At 29.9% G+C, this 18,830-nt stretch overlaps 1 protein-coding gene and 1 long non-coding RNA gene across 11 annotated transcripts in view; one reads left to right on the top strand and one right to left on the bottom strand.

Moving 5' to 3' along the window:
* The window catches only part of Wdr62 (WD repeat domain 62), a 135,535-nt gene extending 131,307 nt beyond the window's left edge, over positions 1-4,228 (bottom strand). For 7 of the 10 annotated variants that reach the window (XM_070297888.1, XM_070297883.1, XM_070297884.1 and 4 more), the window contains exon 1: positions 4,051-4,228. The gene's annotated coding sequence lies outside the window, so the exon portion shown is untranslated. The remainder of the gene's footprint in view (positions 1-4,050) is intronic. The other 3 variants (XM_070297891.1, XM_070297893.1, XM_070297894.1) reach the window with 1 other exon arrangement.
* A 7,460-nt stretch (positions 4,229-11,688) lies between these two features.
* LOC138934099 (uncharacterized) lies at positions 11,689-13,768 on the top strand. The gene is made up of 5 exons (XR_011447090.1): positions 11,689-11,902; positions 12,235-12,392; positions 12,477-12,600; positions 12,685-12,808; positions 12,893-13,768. It is a non-coding gene; the product is annotated as an uncharacterized lncRNA (long non-coding RNA).
* Positions 13,769-18,830: the final 5,062 nt, after the last annotated feature.

Raw genomic sequence — 18,830 nt, 5'->3', positions numbered from 1 at the left:
ACTAATAATTTTTTAAAATTTTTCTTTTTTCGCTTTGTACATTTTTCTTTCTTTTTGTTGTAGATATGTGTTCTAAAATTATAAGAATATATCAAAGTTTAATGAAGATATTAATATAGCTTAAAAATAATGAAACATTACGTTTAATAAAATATTAGAAAACGGCGTAATATTATAAAACACTAGTAAATTAGAATAAAAAATAATTAATCAATGTTATTTAATGTACATAAATATGTAATATTAATAGTAAGTTTTGGTGACAGTTCTACAATATTTGCACTCCAAAGAGTTCTATCGATTATTCTTAAGGTTCGAAGCTATAAAATCAAAAATGAAAAAGTTCTGGCCACTTTTAGCGAAAGATGAGATGCCAGGTCTGAGATTCAAAAATTATTTAAAAATATTTAGAGACCGGAACTATTGCTAAAACTTATCAGGAACTGTAGAAATCTTAACTAGAAAAACTATAGGAGAACTATAAGATACAATTATTTAAATGGCATTTTTGCATTTTGCCGTGCCACAAAGAATTGGCAACTCATATTTTCAAAATGCAACTTTTTTACGTTTTTCGCCGGAACTATTTTTAAAACCTATCAGGAACTGTAGAACTATTTGAGGTGCAAATAGAACTCTTGATAAAACTTCCGAATTGAATTTGCGATGCTAACTTCACACCAACATTCTTATTCCGATATGTATAGTTAAATATATTTCTGCTTAATATAGTCTCCAATCCGTTAGTATCTATTTTGTATCGCTCTTTAACTGTACCACAAAAAATGAAAAGTATAAGATGATTAAATAATAGCTAGCACCCAACATAAAATATTTTGATCTCATCAAAAATATTTTGATTTTATTAACGCCGTACGCGATGAAGAATTGTGTTTCCGGATTTATACGTACTACTTTTTATTTCATTTGCATCTTAAACAATTCACGTCTTATAAGTTAGCGGAACAAAATGAGCAGAATCAATTCTAATTAATATTTTTATTTGTTGTTCATTTGTTGCTAAAAAGTTGCCAAACAAAAAAATTTGTTGCTCTGTAAGTTTAAAAAAAAAATGATGTTCCGCTAAAAGAAGATTAAGTTAGCGGGGCAATATATATATAGCAATAAAATTGTACATAACAATAATATAAGAATTTGTTGCTAATTTGTTGCTTTCGAACAAGTTTCAAATTCGTTGCTTGCAAAATAAGTATAAATAATGTCAGAAAGCCGCACAGCGTGCAAACTTACAAGAGTAAACCATCAAAAAAAATTTGTTGCTCGCGTAAATTTGGTACTGATATATTATCAGAATTTGTTGCTCTCGAAATATGCAAGTTCCGAATTTGTTGCTTGCAAAATAAGTATAAATAATGCCGGAAAGCTGCACAGCGTGCAAATTTACAGGAGTAAACCATCAGAAAAAAAATTGTTGCTCGCTTAAATTTGATACTGACGTATTGTCTGAATTTGTTGCTCTTGAAATATGCAAGTTCCGAATTTGTTGCTTGCAAAATAAGTATAAATAATGCCGGAAAGCCGCACAGCGTGCAAATTTACAAGAGTAAAGCATCAGAAAAAAAATTTAAGAAATTTAAGATACCGTAAAATGGCCGACATGTATTTGGTAGAAAATTATTTTATAATTTTTTCTCTTTGAGATATAAACAAAATGAAAAATAGTACAAATACATAGAAACAAAATACAAACTGTTACTATACAGAATATTATCAATTTTTATTTTTTATAATAAGACATTAGATTCATATTAGTCTAAAGCTTGCAGTCGTGTACTTCACTAGGTATCGAATTTCTAATTGCACAAGAATCATCGTCGAAAAGTCGTTAAAAAAAAGAAAAAAAGTGCGGTTGTCGCAAAAAGAGCACATCAAACGGGCTGCATTATGTCTCGTTTTATTATAATATTTCACACAAAAATCACGTTTACATGTTTTCGCTTGCTTATTTAAAGGGCGCATTATATAAAAAACAGCATTTGTAACAATATTATGATTCATGATTAATTAATTAAATTATAAATTAAATATTTTTTATTTAACATTTATTCTTATATCGCATTATATCGGATCAAAATAGCATGTTTGTAAATCTTTAGTATAGCACGAGCGATATGTGTGCGCGATTGAGCTGTTGATTTACATATATAAAAGAGGCGCTGGGATTTACAGCAAACATTTCATGTAAACAGATGGCCATGCAATTATGAGTCTTGTACAACTATTAAAACGAGGCAAATAAGAGCCACACGCTGGATAGAAGGTGCAAACTTGATGTTTCACACGATTTCTATTGTATTTTTTCTTTTTTATACAGTTATTGAAAATGTCGCGATGAGAACGAAACGTTTAATTAATAAACATTATTTAACTTGAGAATAATCACACAATTTTTGGCGCCTTTTACTCAGCATGCTGTTTACCCCGTTTAATAATTGCAGATATTTAATATTTAGAGCCTTATGGACTAAGTTATTGTTTATAAATCTTGTCATGTGTTGTCATTTTCAAATGTAAATCTTAAACAAATTACAGATATTTCATGTTACATATATTACATCAACTTGCAAAAAATCAAATTTAATAAATCTCGATATTATTTGACTTAAGACTTAAAGAAACGATAGTGGAATATCTAGTTATAATAGCTAAATGTGGACGCAATTATTAGTAGAATTGATTACGTATGAATAATAATAGATAAACAGATATATATCACGAACGCAATTGTGTGGATAATAAATTGCATCGTCGCATTACGTTATGTCATGATGCCATGTATAAACATATAAACATTTACTTCATAGAAATTGAAATCTATTATGAAATCTATATTTATTACGTATTTATCATAACAAAATGCATAATGCCAATTTGCTTCCAAAAAACAACGCTATTAAATGACTTATAATTGAATGAATTGAACATTCATTTAACTCGATTTTATTGAATAATGAAGTCGTTACATCAAATTCTTTTTGTAACGCGATATATTTATAGGTATAAATTATTCGACTTTTATACTTTTCCGATGATATATTCAATTCTTTTGATATATTGTCCTATACAATTTAATTTGCTAGTATATAAAGTGTGTGTATGTTTGTTTATTGTTTGTTTGTGTGTTCCAGATATAGATAAGTCAAGAAAATATCAACATATTTTTTATCGAAAAACAAACTTTTTGTTGCAAAACTTTTGAAAATACAGCGTTTCCAAGAGATGCAAAACATGAATTGCAAACAATTTCAATTACCATCGCTCAATGCCCGCGGCCATCCTTATAACGTCATAACTTTGATAATAATATTCGATTGAAACAATCCATCATTTTTATCGTAATGATGTCAGTTATTCACGGAGTTGATTCTAAATAATCACAGCACAATAGACTATTATTTAGATTATAAAAAAAAAATTATTTTTTTAACTGCACTATGTAAAAAATTTTCACATATATACACATGCATACACATACACTCTCCATATTTATAAAAAGTGAAGTGAGAGGCTGAGAAAAGACTGAAATGCAGGAGGGGGAAGAAAAAAAGAAAGAAAAGAAATAAAAGTAGAAAAAGGAAGAAAAATAATGCTATTTTTATATATGATTATTCGTGATACGTGCGTATATACACGCACACAGGTGTAAATGCCTATGTGTATATGCGTTTAAGTGTTAAATTAATTTAAGATTGTTTTATTAAAAAAGAGCACTCTTTTGTGGAATCAGTGTGATGTATCTATCTATCAAAAATACTCTCAATCGATGTTGTGTCGTTGTAACGATAATCAGAAGTATTCACAATTGATGTCCGTTACATCAATCAAAAATTCGAAACGTAGAATACTAGAAATACATATATAGGCAAGCAAATGGCAGTAAGAATCAGTCGAAGAAAGAAAAAAAAAGAAAGACAAAGAAAAATATATATTTATATACAAGGATATCGTCTAACATGAAATATTAACGCGCTCATGTTTGGAGGTTACGTTTAGCGAACAGATAATCGTTAAATGATAAGCGATACTTACATATTGATCGTCCACACTGAAAACACTATACATATCTTGTACTGCTAATCGCGAAGAGGAAACTCGTAGAAAAAATTGAATGCGACAAATCCGACAATGAATATGAAATAAACACAACACACGTTTACACGTCACAAAATACACGGAACAAACTAAATCAGCTCGCACGTCGTACAGTTGCTCGTTGGCTAGACACTTCGCTTGACTTCGCTGTAGAAATACGCTGCTGCTATCTATTGGCAACATGTGAATACGAATTGCAGCGGAATTTTTGAATAACAAATCTCAATCTGAACTTTCGATAAATATATAAAACTCATATCAAACTACGCATTGAAAATTGAAGATTAAAAATTGGAATTTGACTAATCAAGACAAAGAAATTTTATTATATATACAGGGTGTCTGACAAGTAAGTGACCAAACGAAAGGTGGAGGTAGATTGGGTCAAACTGAAAAGAAAAGTCCTCTAACATTTTTTTAACGCTTAATAAAGGAGTTATTATTCAGTAAAGTCTAGCCCAAATAAATAGCAAAAATAAATAAAATTTAGTTCTCTTGATTGGTCAAAATTCAATCTTTGATCTACACACACACGCACACACGCGCACACGCGCACACGCGCATACACACACACACACACACACACACAGAGTGTCCCATGTCTCGAGGTCCATATATTAAGGGCGTGTTATTATGAAGTCATTTAGAGTTGAAATTGTTTAATAAACATGTCCGTAAATGCTTTCTAACAGAACTATAACCATTGAAAGTTGATGTGAATATTTGAAAAAAAGAAAGAAAAGACATTTAATTTAACTTGTTTATTTACAAATGTATTACAAATTCTATTTAAAATTATCTCTTGCAGATTTAATAGAATTAGGCCAGTATTACATTTGTCGTACGACAAACCTTTTAAGCGCATTGATTAGCTAATTTCGAGAGACTCAAGAAATTTTCTATTTTGCAGTCAATCAGTAAGCTTAAAATGTTTGTCATATGACAAATGTAATATCGGCCTTATGAATGCGGCAATGCAAATAAGAAATTCTTCTGGCATGGTGGTGCGAGCTGTTAGATCACTTTTACGCAGGGCAACTTTGTATTAAATCTGCAGAAAATAATTTTGACCAGAATTTGTAATACATTCGTAAATAAATAAGTTAAATTAAATGTTTTTTATCTTTCCTTTTTCAAATATTCACAAAATAATTGTTTTTAAGAAAAAGTATGTAATTACGTACAATGTATTTTTTAAAACAATTATTCGTCTTTTTTACACTAATTGATTTGTCTCGTTATTCTATACATAAAAGTATTACGATAAGATTATTGAAAACTAAATATTTTACGAGATATTTTATTTTTTATATCAAAATATGTCAGATTAATATATAAAATAACTCGAAAAATACTTAATGAAAAAATACTTTATTATAGTGTTTTGAAAAACTCTCGAGATAAGCTACAAGAATATGCAAATGAGAAAAGGGCGGTCCTATTTAAGAAAACATCGATCACATTGACCTGGCCTTGAAAAGGTCACTCAAGGTCAAGCCCATATTTTCATCATGTGGCTCCCTTCAAACTATGCAACTTTTGTCTGAAACATTTTTCCATATGTTTCATATTTTTCGATATATTTACCTACGGCATTTAAAATGAGATACCCTGTATATACAGGGTGTTTCAGAACAACCTTCCATCCTTAAAATGACGTATTTCTGATACAATTCTTCTAAGACGATTTTTCCTTTACCAAAATTTGAATTGAAGCGTAATTTTTGAATTATAAGCAAAAATAGTTAGCAAATCACGCGTCAAATACAGAAGGCAGGCAGGAACGGCGCAACGCGCCGTAGCTGACCATCCGAAGCATGATTACCACCGCATGAGTCGCTAACTATTTCATCTTATAACATAAAATTATACTTAACAACCACGCATTAATAGGTGTTTCTTTTTACTGCGCGCTTATATTCACGCCCATACAGCACTGAAGCTTGCAACAACATTGTTGCAACATTGCAATATTGCATATTGCAGTGTAATGTTGCAGAAATATTGCAAAGACATTATTTTATAATATAACTTTAGCAATGTTACAACAACATTTCGAAAATATTACAAAAAAAGTATTCGATAATCGCTAGTTCATTCGTTTACCGCTATGCGGCGCATATTGTGCTATCTATTCCGCATTTAATTTTTGGTCATGATGATTATATAAAGTTTACAAAGAGCTGTTAGTAAGATTAAAGATATAATAACTATTTTCATTAGTTTAAGTTGTATGATATGACTCCAACACAGGAGACTCAGACATTGGACTAAGAATTCTTTTAATAGTTTCCATTCTTATATAAAATCAAAAATTTAATAATAATTTTTAATTATGCAAAATACTTCAGATTTTAATAAATAAATTTTGAGATTATATAAAGACAAGAGAGATGTGAAAAAACTCGTATGCGTAAATCCATCACAATCTTTATGCATCCGGATATCTGAATATTACGGATACAAAGAGACTGTGAATTTACACAATTGCAAATTGAGATTTTTCTTATTTTTCTCAGATATTCTCTGTCACTGAAGGAAGTCGAATGTGCACCGAAAAATTTACATTATTACATATATATTATATTGCTATGTATTGCTGCAATATCATAACGTTGCAGCAATATTTTGCAATGTTTCTGCAATGTTGCAATCTTGCAGAAAAATGTTGCTGTAAAGTTGTTACAATCTTGCGGTGGTGTATGGGCGCGAATTGGTCGATCTTTTTAAATTAATTTCTCAATAACTATTACAAAAAACGTAAAATGATGAAAAACTTTTCTTCTTGGTTTACCTGCTCTATTTGCACACGAGAAATGACAGGGTTATTATGGGACACCCTGTCCCATATATCTTGTTTGCAAAATAATTTATACGCAATATTTTAGTTAACACTATATGTATATGTTGTGTGATACAGAAGAGATATATCTCACATTTTTCATTTTTCTCTCTTTCTCTCTTTTACTATTATAGATATCTGTTACAAATATTATAGATATTTTTGTTTAAATAAAATATTGTATAAATTATATTTTTGTAAACAAGATATATATGTATAACTAAGACAATGACAATCACTGAAAATCACAATATAAATTCCCCGGCATTATATTTTGGTATAAATCAATTTTTTTTATTTATCTATTTATACCGGGTGTCCCCAATTTAAATTGCAAAACTTCAGGAGCGTGTAGAGGATCGAAAAACTAAGACAGAAAGTCCTTCAGAGGTTTGCTCGTTTTTGCTCCATTTTGGAGAAAATCACAAAAAAAAACAAGTTTTCATTTTTTTACTTATTTATTTACATTTTATTTGTTATCATCTATTTAATGCAGATATTGTTCAAAATGTTGCTCTCTTGCAGCAATGCAAGTATTATATCTAGCACTGACCTCATTAATTGCAGCTAGACATTGTTCTAGTGATATTTGGTGTACTGCATCTATGATTCGGTCTCTTAATTACTCTCTTGAATTGATTGGCACCGAATAAATTTCCTGCTTCAAGGTTCCCATACGAAGAAGTCCATAGGTGTCATATCAGGTGATCGGGGTAGTCAAGGTACTATTCCTCCACGTCCAATCCGTCGTTGTGGATAATTTATGTCCAGCCAAGAACGAGCAGCTCTGCTATAATAAGCTGGACATCCATCGAGTTGGAACCATATTTTAATGTGTGGAACCACATATGTAAGGAACGTTGAAGCAAAAACCCATACAGCATAGAACATTGCAATTACATTGCAGCAATGTTACAATCTTGCAAGTTGCAACGTAATATTGTTGAGACATTATTGAAATATGGAATTGTAATATTTCATGAGAATGTTATAGCAACATTTCAAAAACATTACAAAAAACAGTTTTTAATAATCGCTACTTCGTTCGTTTACCACTATGCGGCGCGCGTTGCGTTATCTATCCCGTATTTAAGTTTTAATCACGATGGTTATATAAAGCTTGCAAAGAGCGGTTAGTAATATTAAAGGTATAATAACTATTTTTATCAGATTAATTTGTTTGATACAATCCCAACACAAGAAATTCAGATATTGAATTGAGTGTTCAGAAATCGGACAAATAATTATCCGAAAAAGGTTAAAATTATCCGTTTATTGTCTACTTAAGATATGGAGTTTAATATTTATATAAATAAAATTTTAATTTTTATAAATTAAATTATTTAATCATTATCAATTTCTTAAACTTGTAAATAATTTATAAAATAGCGATGTTAATTAGATAACAGAAAATTATTTAATAGTTCCCATTTTTATATAAAAGCAAAAATTTGATAATAATTTTTTAATATGCAAAATGCTTCAAATTTAATTTAGATGAACTTGGAGAATATATAAAGACATCCAAGAGAGACGAGAAAAAACTTGTTGTAATTGCGTAAATTCACAATCTTTTTTCTTATCTCTTTTGGATGTTTTTATATATTCTCAAAGTTTACGTATTAAATTTGAAGCGTTTTGTGTGCATATTTGTAGCAATGTACTTAAATATTACAAATACATCGTAACATTACTGTAGTCTTATTGAAATATTTCTGTGGGCGGACATTTCAACGTTGCCCCAGGCTTGCAGTAACATTGCTGAAACATTTCGCAACTTTTATGCAATATTACGATGTTTCAATGTAAGATTTATGCAACGTTTTTGCAATCTTTCGGTGCTGTATGGGAAGTTTATTCGGTGCCAATCAATTCAAGAGAGCAACTGACAATGAGAGATTGAATTTTTGCAATTTTCTCTAAAATGGAGCAAAAACGAGCAAACTTCTAAAGGACTTCTTGTCTTAATTTTTCGGTCCCCTACGATCCGCTCTTGAAGTTTTGCCATTTAAATTGGGAACACCCTGTATAGAAACTTAGTATGTACACAGAAATTAACGTATGTTCTTAATGTGCATTTAGGGATATTCATAAATATGTAGGAAATATCTATTATATATGCTTTAAATATCCAAATGTCCGCAATACAAGATTTTATAAATATCTATAAAATATACACGCCAATATCCACTGGACATCAGTATTCAGTGGATATTTATGTAAATATTCACTAGATATCTATCCATTGTATTAGTTAAATTTTGATCACGAAATGACTAATTAAATGTTCTAAGTTAGGTTTCATGAAACCCGAACATGACGTCGATATGTTACATTCACGGAACATTATTTTCTGACGTTTTTTGACAGCGAAACTAAAATCAATTATAGTAATAATATATAATAACATATATTAATGTAATATATCCCAAGTAGCAAGGTGTCGTCTATTTGACGGCATTTTATGGTCATTCTTATGACGTCCAAATGTCGTAAAACTGACGTACTTTTGTCTCATCTTAACGACATTATAAATCGACGTCAAAAATACGTCATTTCCCAGGTAGCAAGATGTCGTCATTATAACGTTACCATTTTTAGTCACTGGTTACGTCAAATTCACCTTTGAAACGACATAAAAGTGATGTTAAAATAACGGTCTTAGTCACAGACCGTTGACGTCATATGTACCATATGATGATAAAATGATAAAATGACAATAAACGGATGATTTTAACTTTTTTGAACATTTATCTGACCGACTTTTAAAACTATCAGTCTAATATCTGAATTCCCTATACTGGGATTGCATCAGAAATTAAACTGATAGAAGTAAATACATTTTTAATCTCCTTCCAGTTGCTCGAAGCTTTATATAATTCTCATGACTGAAACTCAAATGCGAGATAACGCGCGTCGCATGGAGGTAAACAAACGAACTAACGGCTGAAGATCTTTTTGTAAAGTTTTGAAATGTTGCGCGCAGTAACATTTCTCATAAAATATTAAATAAATAATAATTTTGGATATATGAAAACATACACATCAAATTTAATTATTAATATTAAACAATATTTCATAGTTTTGTAATATATAATACCGTATTTCCTCCGGATTTTGAACAGGAAGTCATGCAAATTTTATAAGTATCATAAATATTTATAAATTTTTTTATATAAATATGTTAATTTTAACATTGATATATTTTAACAACATTATGTCATATGACGAGAAATGACCTTGAAATAACATTATAATGACGACACCTTATCTGGGTAATTAATCTTAATAAAAAATTAATGTTAAGTTGATGGTCAACAAAACTTATAACATTATTGATACATCGAATGTAAATATAGTTAATCTAAAATTTGATTAAAAAGTTGATATTGCAAGTATACAAAATAGATTATAATTGACATCAGTAATTGGTCATTGATAGAATCTTACTAATACGTCATTAAATGGTCAAATAACTGATGTTACTAATTAATGAAAAGTGTGACATTGGTAAATAACTAACGTCATTAATAGGTCAAAAAAATGACATCATTATTACGTTTTCATTTGGTAACATGACATTCGCGATCTCAAATGACGAATTATTGACATCAAATAGACGACACCTTGCTACCTGGGCTATTATAGGTAAATTTATATAATTTAATTTTTAAAATTAAAGATTTTATTTGTGTGGAAGTTAATTTCTATTTTATACTTTCAGTGAATAATAATGAACGATTTTCACTTATTCGGACAGAAATTATCTAAATAAGTGAAAATCGGAATTTCAGATAAAGAAATTGTCTGATTTTTTAAAAACCAGTTATCTAAATTTCCCGGTGCGGAAATCGTATCAGAAATTCAATTGATAGAAATAAAATTACAATATTATCCGCCGTATTTTGCAGGCTTTTATATACGTTCATGGCAAGAACTTGAATATGGATTGGCAGAAAGGGTGGGCAGAAAGTGAATAGTGCGTATAGCAGTAAGCAAATAAACATGTAAATCTCTAATAAATATCTTTGGTAGCTTCTTGGTGGACATGGATATGTAGATAACATGTGAATATCTCATGAATATCTTCGATAGCTATTTGATAGACATGGATATATAGATGATAATATATGTATATCAAGTAGATATATTTGGTAGATGCTTGGTAGATATGGATATATATGGTAGATAAAACGTGTATATCTCTAACAGATATTTTTGATAGCTATTTGGTAGACATGGATATATGAATAACATCAAGCGACGCGATAGCGGTGCGACGCCAAGTATATGAAAAAACGATTTGCCTATACACAGGGGTTTGCCTATGCACAGGGACCGCAACGCTACCAAGTATCAAGCGACGCGGTAGCGACGCGACGCCAAGTATATGAAAAAACGATTTGCCTATGCACAAGGGTTTGCCTATGCATAGGGGCCGCGACGCTACCAAGTAGCTTATCCGGAGTTTTTACTCTTAATAAACTTTCGATTAAAATACCTCAGGAACTAAAGTCGTAATCAAAAATCTAACGGCACTTTTCTTATACAATATGGATGCAAACTTTCGATTGCGACCAGTTTGAATAAGATTAGTGCAATCAATCTCGAGGTGTGATAATCGTATCGAGCGAAATACTATAATTGTGATTGACTAGATTTATTTTTCCAATTCAGACTCTCACGTACGTATGCTGGGCACGTATACATGCAAAGCGATTTTGTCCCTCAAGGCGCGTTTGCAACGCTCATGTACGATTATTCGCTTGAGTGTGCAAATACGTCTCTTGAGAGACAATGTGTATGTGCGTGCATATGTATATGATACGTAATGTATCAAGCGACGCGGTATGCGGTAACATCGCAACGTGAAGATATAATGTTATTATAAGGTTAATTTAAAGTTATATTTGAATCTGATGCAGAAAATATATTTAGTGTTATCGAGTAAGTAGATTGAAAATTTCGCATATATATCTGTTTATTCATGTTTATTTATTGTTTTATAAGTATATATTATTTCTTATTAATTAATTACTATTATTATTATTATAATTAATTATTATTATTATTATTAATAAAATTATTTATTATTATTAATTAATAAATATTATTATATATATATAATAATATTATATATTATTATTATTATTATTATTATTTATTATTATTATTAATTTATTATTATTTATTATTATTTTTATTATTATTTATTATTATTATTATTATTATTATTATTATTATTATTATTACTTATTATTTATAGCACTTATTTGCAGGATAAATCTAAATCAATCAATTCTTTCGAGAAAATCGGTATTACTTTTAGCTGGGATTTCTTTAGCTGGGACGGTATAAGACAATATGCAATCCCAGCTGAAGAACTTTGCTAAACAGCATAATATATTGGATTATAGAGATTTGGCAGTAACAGACAGTAAGTACAATTAAGTACCACATATAAAACCAGATATGTAAACTAAATTAAATATTACAATTCTGTTCTTTTCTTCGCACACAGATAGAGAGAAGTGAGAAATGACATTAGGAGAGCCTGCCCATCTTCAATGAGAAACAAACAACAAAATATTTGATACGGTTTGTCAAAGTTCGAAAAGATTATAGAGATTTGGCAGTAACAGACAGTAAGTATAATTAAGTAGCATATATAAAACCAAATATGTAAACTAAATTAAACATTACAATTCTGTTCTTTTCTTCGCACACAGATAGAGAGAAGTGAGAAATGACATTAGGAAAGCCTGCCCATCTTCAACGAGAAACAAACAACAAAATATTTGATACGGTTTGTCAAAGTCCGAAAAGATTATAGAGATTTGGCAGTAACAGACAGTAAGTATAATTAAGTAGCATATATAAAACCAAATATGTAAACTAAATTAAACATTACAATTCTGTTCTTTTCTTTGCAAATAGAGAAAAGTGAGAAATGACATTAGGAGAGCCTGCCCATCTCCAACGAGAAGCAAATAATGAAAGATTTTATACGGTTTGTCGAAGTCCGAATATGATTATCAAACAGCAATTTCCGAGAACTATTAAACGATGTCCGACACCACCTTTAAGGCATTGCGAAGACACCTGCCGGTAATGCGAACGAAAATCGACTGGAACAAAATTGTATTCAATGTGTTGAATAGCTTGAAATGTGTGAAACACGAATAGCAAAAATAAATTTAAGCTATAATTATATAGTTGTGAAATAATGAACAGGTACTGGAAGAGAGGATGCAGTTTTTCAACTTTGACATAAAACTTGTAAATTCCTACAAATTTTATCAAAAATATAATATCAGTGATCTCTCTGATAATGTTCATTTATATTTTAATTTACATATTTCTTGTAAGAATTTATTGCAAATATAACAAAAATTCATATATGACATTATATATATTCACTAAGATTATTATTTTATTGAAATCTTATCGCTACACAAATACATCAATCTGTTCTAGCATAATTTATCTGTCACTTGACAATTCACCCTGATAAAAATGTAAGTCTATGTCTAATATGTATAACAATGTAAATCTATCTACATCTAATATGTATACCTATATAACAATGTAAGTCTATCTACGTCTAGTATGTATACCTATATAACAATGTAAGTCTACGTCTAATATGTATAACAATGTAAATCTGTCTACATCTAGTATGTATATATAACAATGTAAGTCTACGTCTAACAATATAAGTCTACGTCTAGTATGTATAACAATGTAAGTCTACATCTAGTATGTATATCAATATAACAATGTAAGTCTATCTACATCTAGTATGTATACCTATATAACAATGTCAGTCTATCTACGTCTAGATTTAGTTTTTCTAAAATAGAATAATTTTGAAAAGAGTATGTATTCCACATTTGATTTGCACAACTAAATGTATTATGATTTTTATTTTCATATAAGGCACAAAGATGATTAAATTTTAGTTATAATTATGATATACAGTAAAGTTTATTTAAAATAGAAGACTGGATATTATGCAGCAAAAGTAAATTAAATATAAGCAAATTAAACATAAAGCATATGTAATCAATCACAAAATAAATGAACCAAATACTTAAAAAATACTTAAATGTAATAAACAAAATAAAGTCTTTAATATATTTATTATAATTATGATTTTTATTTTTATATTCCAGATTTGATTTGCACATACAATAAAGTTTATTTTAAATTAAAGATGGGATATTACGCAGCAAAGTAAATTAAATTAAACATAAAGCATATGTAATTAATTATAAAACAAATGAACTGAATAACTTAATACTTAAAAAATACTTGTAATAAACTATATAAAGTTTTTAATATATTTATAAAATATGATTCAAAAATACAAAAATGCAGTTGGCCTCGACATGTTAAAAACGCATATATATTTTTTGCAGGAAAAACATAGATTTTTACGAAAAGCAATGAGATCACCTAAAAAAAAACTTACAAAGGTAAAAAAAAAATACGCCAAGTATATGAAAAGTCTCAACTTGTATGCAACAAAAAATTGAAAAAATAGTTACCTCTAAAAAATTACTTATAAAAAGATTTTTCCCTACAAAATAAAAAATTAAAAAGTAATTTACCTCTAAAAAAATAAAAACTAAATGAAATCAATAGTTAACTAGCCAAGTATTTAGAAGCAATTCAGTTTGTGAGGATTTGTAATTTGAAATAGTATTTGTCATAAAATCAATCTTGTATTTATAGAAATGTTATAGACAGATTCACGGGTTTCTATGAAATTAAAACGCGTTTTATTTTTATTAACAGAAATTTGATTTTCAAAATAAGTTTAACAATTTTAAATAGTATATCACAAATTACACTATTATAGAACTTATTAAAGATGTTATATATTATAATATCAAATCATATTGTTGATGTTCAATGCGATTAAAATTCCTTTGATTTGCAAAGTATATTTTAGAGGATGTATAATTCGAAAAAAAATTTTTCATAAATTTTAAGTTGCATAAAACAAACTTACACTAAAGCAAAGTATAAAAACTTGGCGTGCCCGGGTTGTATTAAAATATATGGTCCTAGATTTGTATTGTATTTCATGTTATATGAAAATTATTTGCATATATATATTTTTAGAAATATTATTAAAATAATTATATATTTATAATATGTATACGTCTTAATGCGACCCGGAGAACGCCAAGTTTTTATACTTTGCTTTAGTGTAAGTTTGTTTTATGCAACTTAGAGTTTACGAAAAATTTTTTTTCGAATTATACATCCTCTAAAATATACTTTACAAATCAAAGAAATTTTAATCGCATTTAACATCAGCAATATGATTTGATATTATAGTATATAACACCTTTAATAAATTCTATAATAGTGTCCCAGCGAGAAATGACTCATCAAATCGATGTTTAAATGACGTCGAAATCATCGACATTACATCGTATCGAAATAATGCTCGAAATTTGAAGCTTATTTCGAAGTCCGTGCTCTATATGATATTTTTTAAAGGAAAAGATTATTTGTGACACATATTCATCGTCAGATTCTTAAACAGGCAGATTATGGATTTTTTGCTAAGACATCGATATTATATCATTTAGATATCGATTTGATGCTATTTTGATACAATTTTTACATATAATAATTTTTGCTATTATAAAATGCAATATGAATGAAAAATTATGTTGTATTGGCAGACAGGGATAATATAAAGATAATTTTATGATTTGATTGTAATAATTACGTTGCAACATTAATTTTTTAATTCTTCATTTTGACTAACTCTGGTTATTTAACTAATAAAAAAGTTGGTAATTATTTACTATAACGGACCCAGCTCCAATCACGTTGACCTTGATATATGTTGTCAATCCTGAATAACTTTTACTTATAACTTAATCGGCGGTCTCTTATAATTTTTGAGATATTTAAAGTTTAAGATGGATTCGAAACGAAAATTTGGTTTAAGTTATACGATGTAATTCACACCAAATTTTTGTTTTAAATAAGAAATAGGTTTGGGTTAGGTTATATCTTCCGAAAGTGGGGGGGCGGAACCCATTGTATCCATGCATATACTTTACAATGCAAAACGACCCAGCAAACACAGAATATAACTGCTATATAACATGGGAGTAACATGTAATGTAACAGTTGTTATGCTTAATTTATATTGGGATTATATAACTGTCTCTTATTTATGCAATATAACAACAGAATATAACTGCTATGCAGTGATGCCAGAAACAGGTCCCGCGGCTCATGGCTCAGCAATGGAGGGGATAACGCACACAAGCGCGAACCGCGTACATGTGCGCTCTGCGGTTCGGCTAGCTTCGGAGAGTAGAGAAGAACAGACATATGTTTTCCGTCTTCTTCTCACTTTCTACCGAGCTGGCAACGAAGGCAATGTTGATCGCTTGGCTTATTACATACGACAGCGTTAAATGCTTTTCCGACTCGTGAACTTTTTATTATGTATACAGGGTGTCCCATTTTAATCTCCTCAGGCAAATATCTCAAAAACCAAACCCGGAAGAGAAAAATGTTTCCGACAAAAGTTGTTTGGTTTCGAGGGGGCCATAAGATGGTGACAATGATTTGACCTTGGAAAATCATTTGAAGGTCATGTGAAGATCAACTTTAAAATCTTAAATGGAAACCCCCACTTTTTAGTTAGTATTCTTGTAGCTGACATCGAGAGATTTCCAAAACATTATAATAAAGTATTTTTTCATTAAGTACTTTTTGAGTTATTTTATATTTTATTCTGACATATTTTGATATAAAAAATAAAATATTTCGTAAAATATTCAGTTTTCGATAATTTTACCGTAATATTTCTATGTACAGAATAATAAGACAAATTAATTAGTGCCAAAAAAAACAAATAATTGTTTAAAAAAATACATTGTAAATAATTTTCTTAAAAACAATTTTTTTTATATACTAATTGATTTGTCTCATTATTCTGTACATAGAAGTATTACAGTAAGATTATCAAAAACTAAATATTTTACGAGATATTTAATTTTTTATATCAAAATATGTCAGATTAAAATATAAAATAACTCAAAAAGTACTTAATAAAAAAATATTTTATTATAATGTTTTGGAAAGCTCTCGATGTCAGCTACAAGAATACTAAATAAAAAATGGGGGTTTCCATTTAAGATTTTAATGTTGACCTTCGCATGACCTTTAAATGATTTTCGAAGGTCAAATCATTGTCACCATCTTATGGCCCCCTTGAAGCCACACAACTTTTGTTTGAAACTTTTTTATGTCAGATTATTGTAAGTGCCTTAAAAATCGTGGCGACCGTTACGAGGACCACCCTGTATATAAATATATAATATATAAATATATATATATATAATTTTTATCTAAATAATAATGATTTATAGTTAATATTAAAAATTTAATACCAATGATTATTAATTAATTAATAATTTTATTATATGAATAAATAAATTATATCAGTATAAAAATCTGTAGTAAGGGTAGGTGCTATTGATTTATATATACAGTAGAAATTTATTAGATAAATAATATAATTTTTATCTAAATAATAATGATTTATAGTTAATATTAAAAATTTAATACCAATGATTATTAATTAATTAATAATTTTATTATATGATTTCAAGATCATTAACTAATTAATTTATTTAATTAAGGATAATTTATTTAATTAATTTATTTAATTAAGGATAATATTCATTAATATTATATATATATGTATATATATATACATATATATATATATTGCGACGACTTTTCTACCGTCTCGCGGCTGAGCGATAAACGCGGCCGCCGACTCGTTCTCTCCGTTGCGCGGGTGTAAATTGCGTCGACGAACAGGAGCTAATTCGCCGAAGGGGAGAAGCGGAATGGTCGTTGACAAAAACGGGAAAACGGAGAAAAAGGGGTCCACGCGCCAGGTGGGAACGGGATGTTAGGAGTTCCGCGCGTACCGTGACGAGATCCGAGAGATAATCGCGAGAGTCGAACTTGGGCGCCAGATACGATCTTTCACGTATCAATTCACGAAACACGCGAAATAAACGCGAGGTAAACGCAAAAGCAAGTTGTCGGAATTCGCCACGGGCTGGCTAGCTCGCCTAACGGTAGAGGGGCAGGGCGAGTGTTGATCGAACGCGATAATTTATGCAAGAGGCGACAATTACGGAAACGACAAACACAACTGAAAAGAAACTCGCCAATTAAACAAAGAGGTTAACAGATTTATTATAATAGCGGGAGCCGCAGCTCCTCGAGAATAGTAATGATAAACCACGCGGATATACGGCTGCAGTAAAAGAAACGCGGCTGCGAGACTGGGTGTTAAACGCGGGGCGCGAAACCCCGTAAGGCGTACGCCGAGACCAACCCGTTAGATCAGCCGGAATGTTCGCTCGGCTTGAATTACGCCTCGCACTGCGAAGAGATTGAATATTACGTTCTTCTATAATTCGGGTGCAAAACCGCATCAATTCTCGATATTGCCTCGCCAACGGCGATATTATCGCCCGCTATTACCGCGAAATTATTACGACGCAACTTAAGACTAACGTGCACTTAATACAACGCAGACATGCTTCGATTTCGGACGGACATATTACGCAGAATCGAATGCTCGGCACACACACGCACACAATTCATGCAAGAATCGCGAGGAAATTCTCACCAAAACGCGCTCACAATTTCGAGACGCGGTGCTTTACAGCCGACATGATACGTCGAATTTACGCGATTCACACTCTCACGTAACCCGTATAATAATCGCGAAAGACAGATGCATCGGGCGTGTACGCACAGTTTCGACGCGAAGATTCACTAACGGGAGACAAAAAGAATATAACAAATT

The sequence above is a fragment of the Polyergus mexicanus genome, unplaced genomic scaffold (genome assembly GCF_030449975.1).
Source record: "Polyergus mexicanus isolate NDT 795.1 unplaced genomic scaffold, iyPolMexi1.0 SCAF_6, whole genome shotgun sequence".
Taxonomy (NCBI): Eukaryota; Metazoa; Arthropoda; class Insecta; order Hymenoptera; family Formicidae; genus Polyergus; species Polyergus mexicanus.
This window is presented reverse-complemented; position numbering and strand designations above follow the sequence as displayed.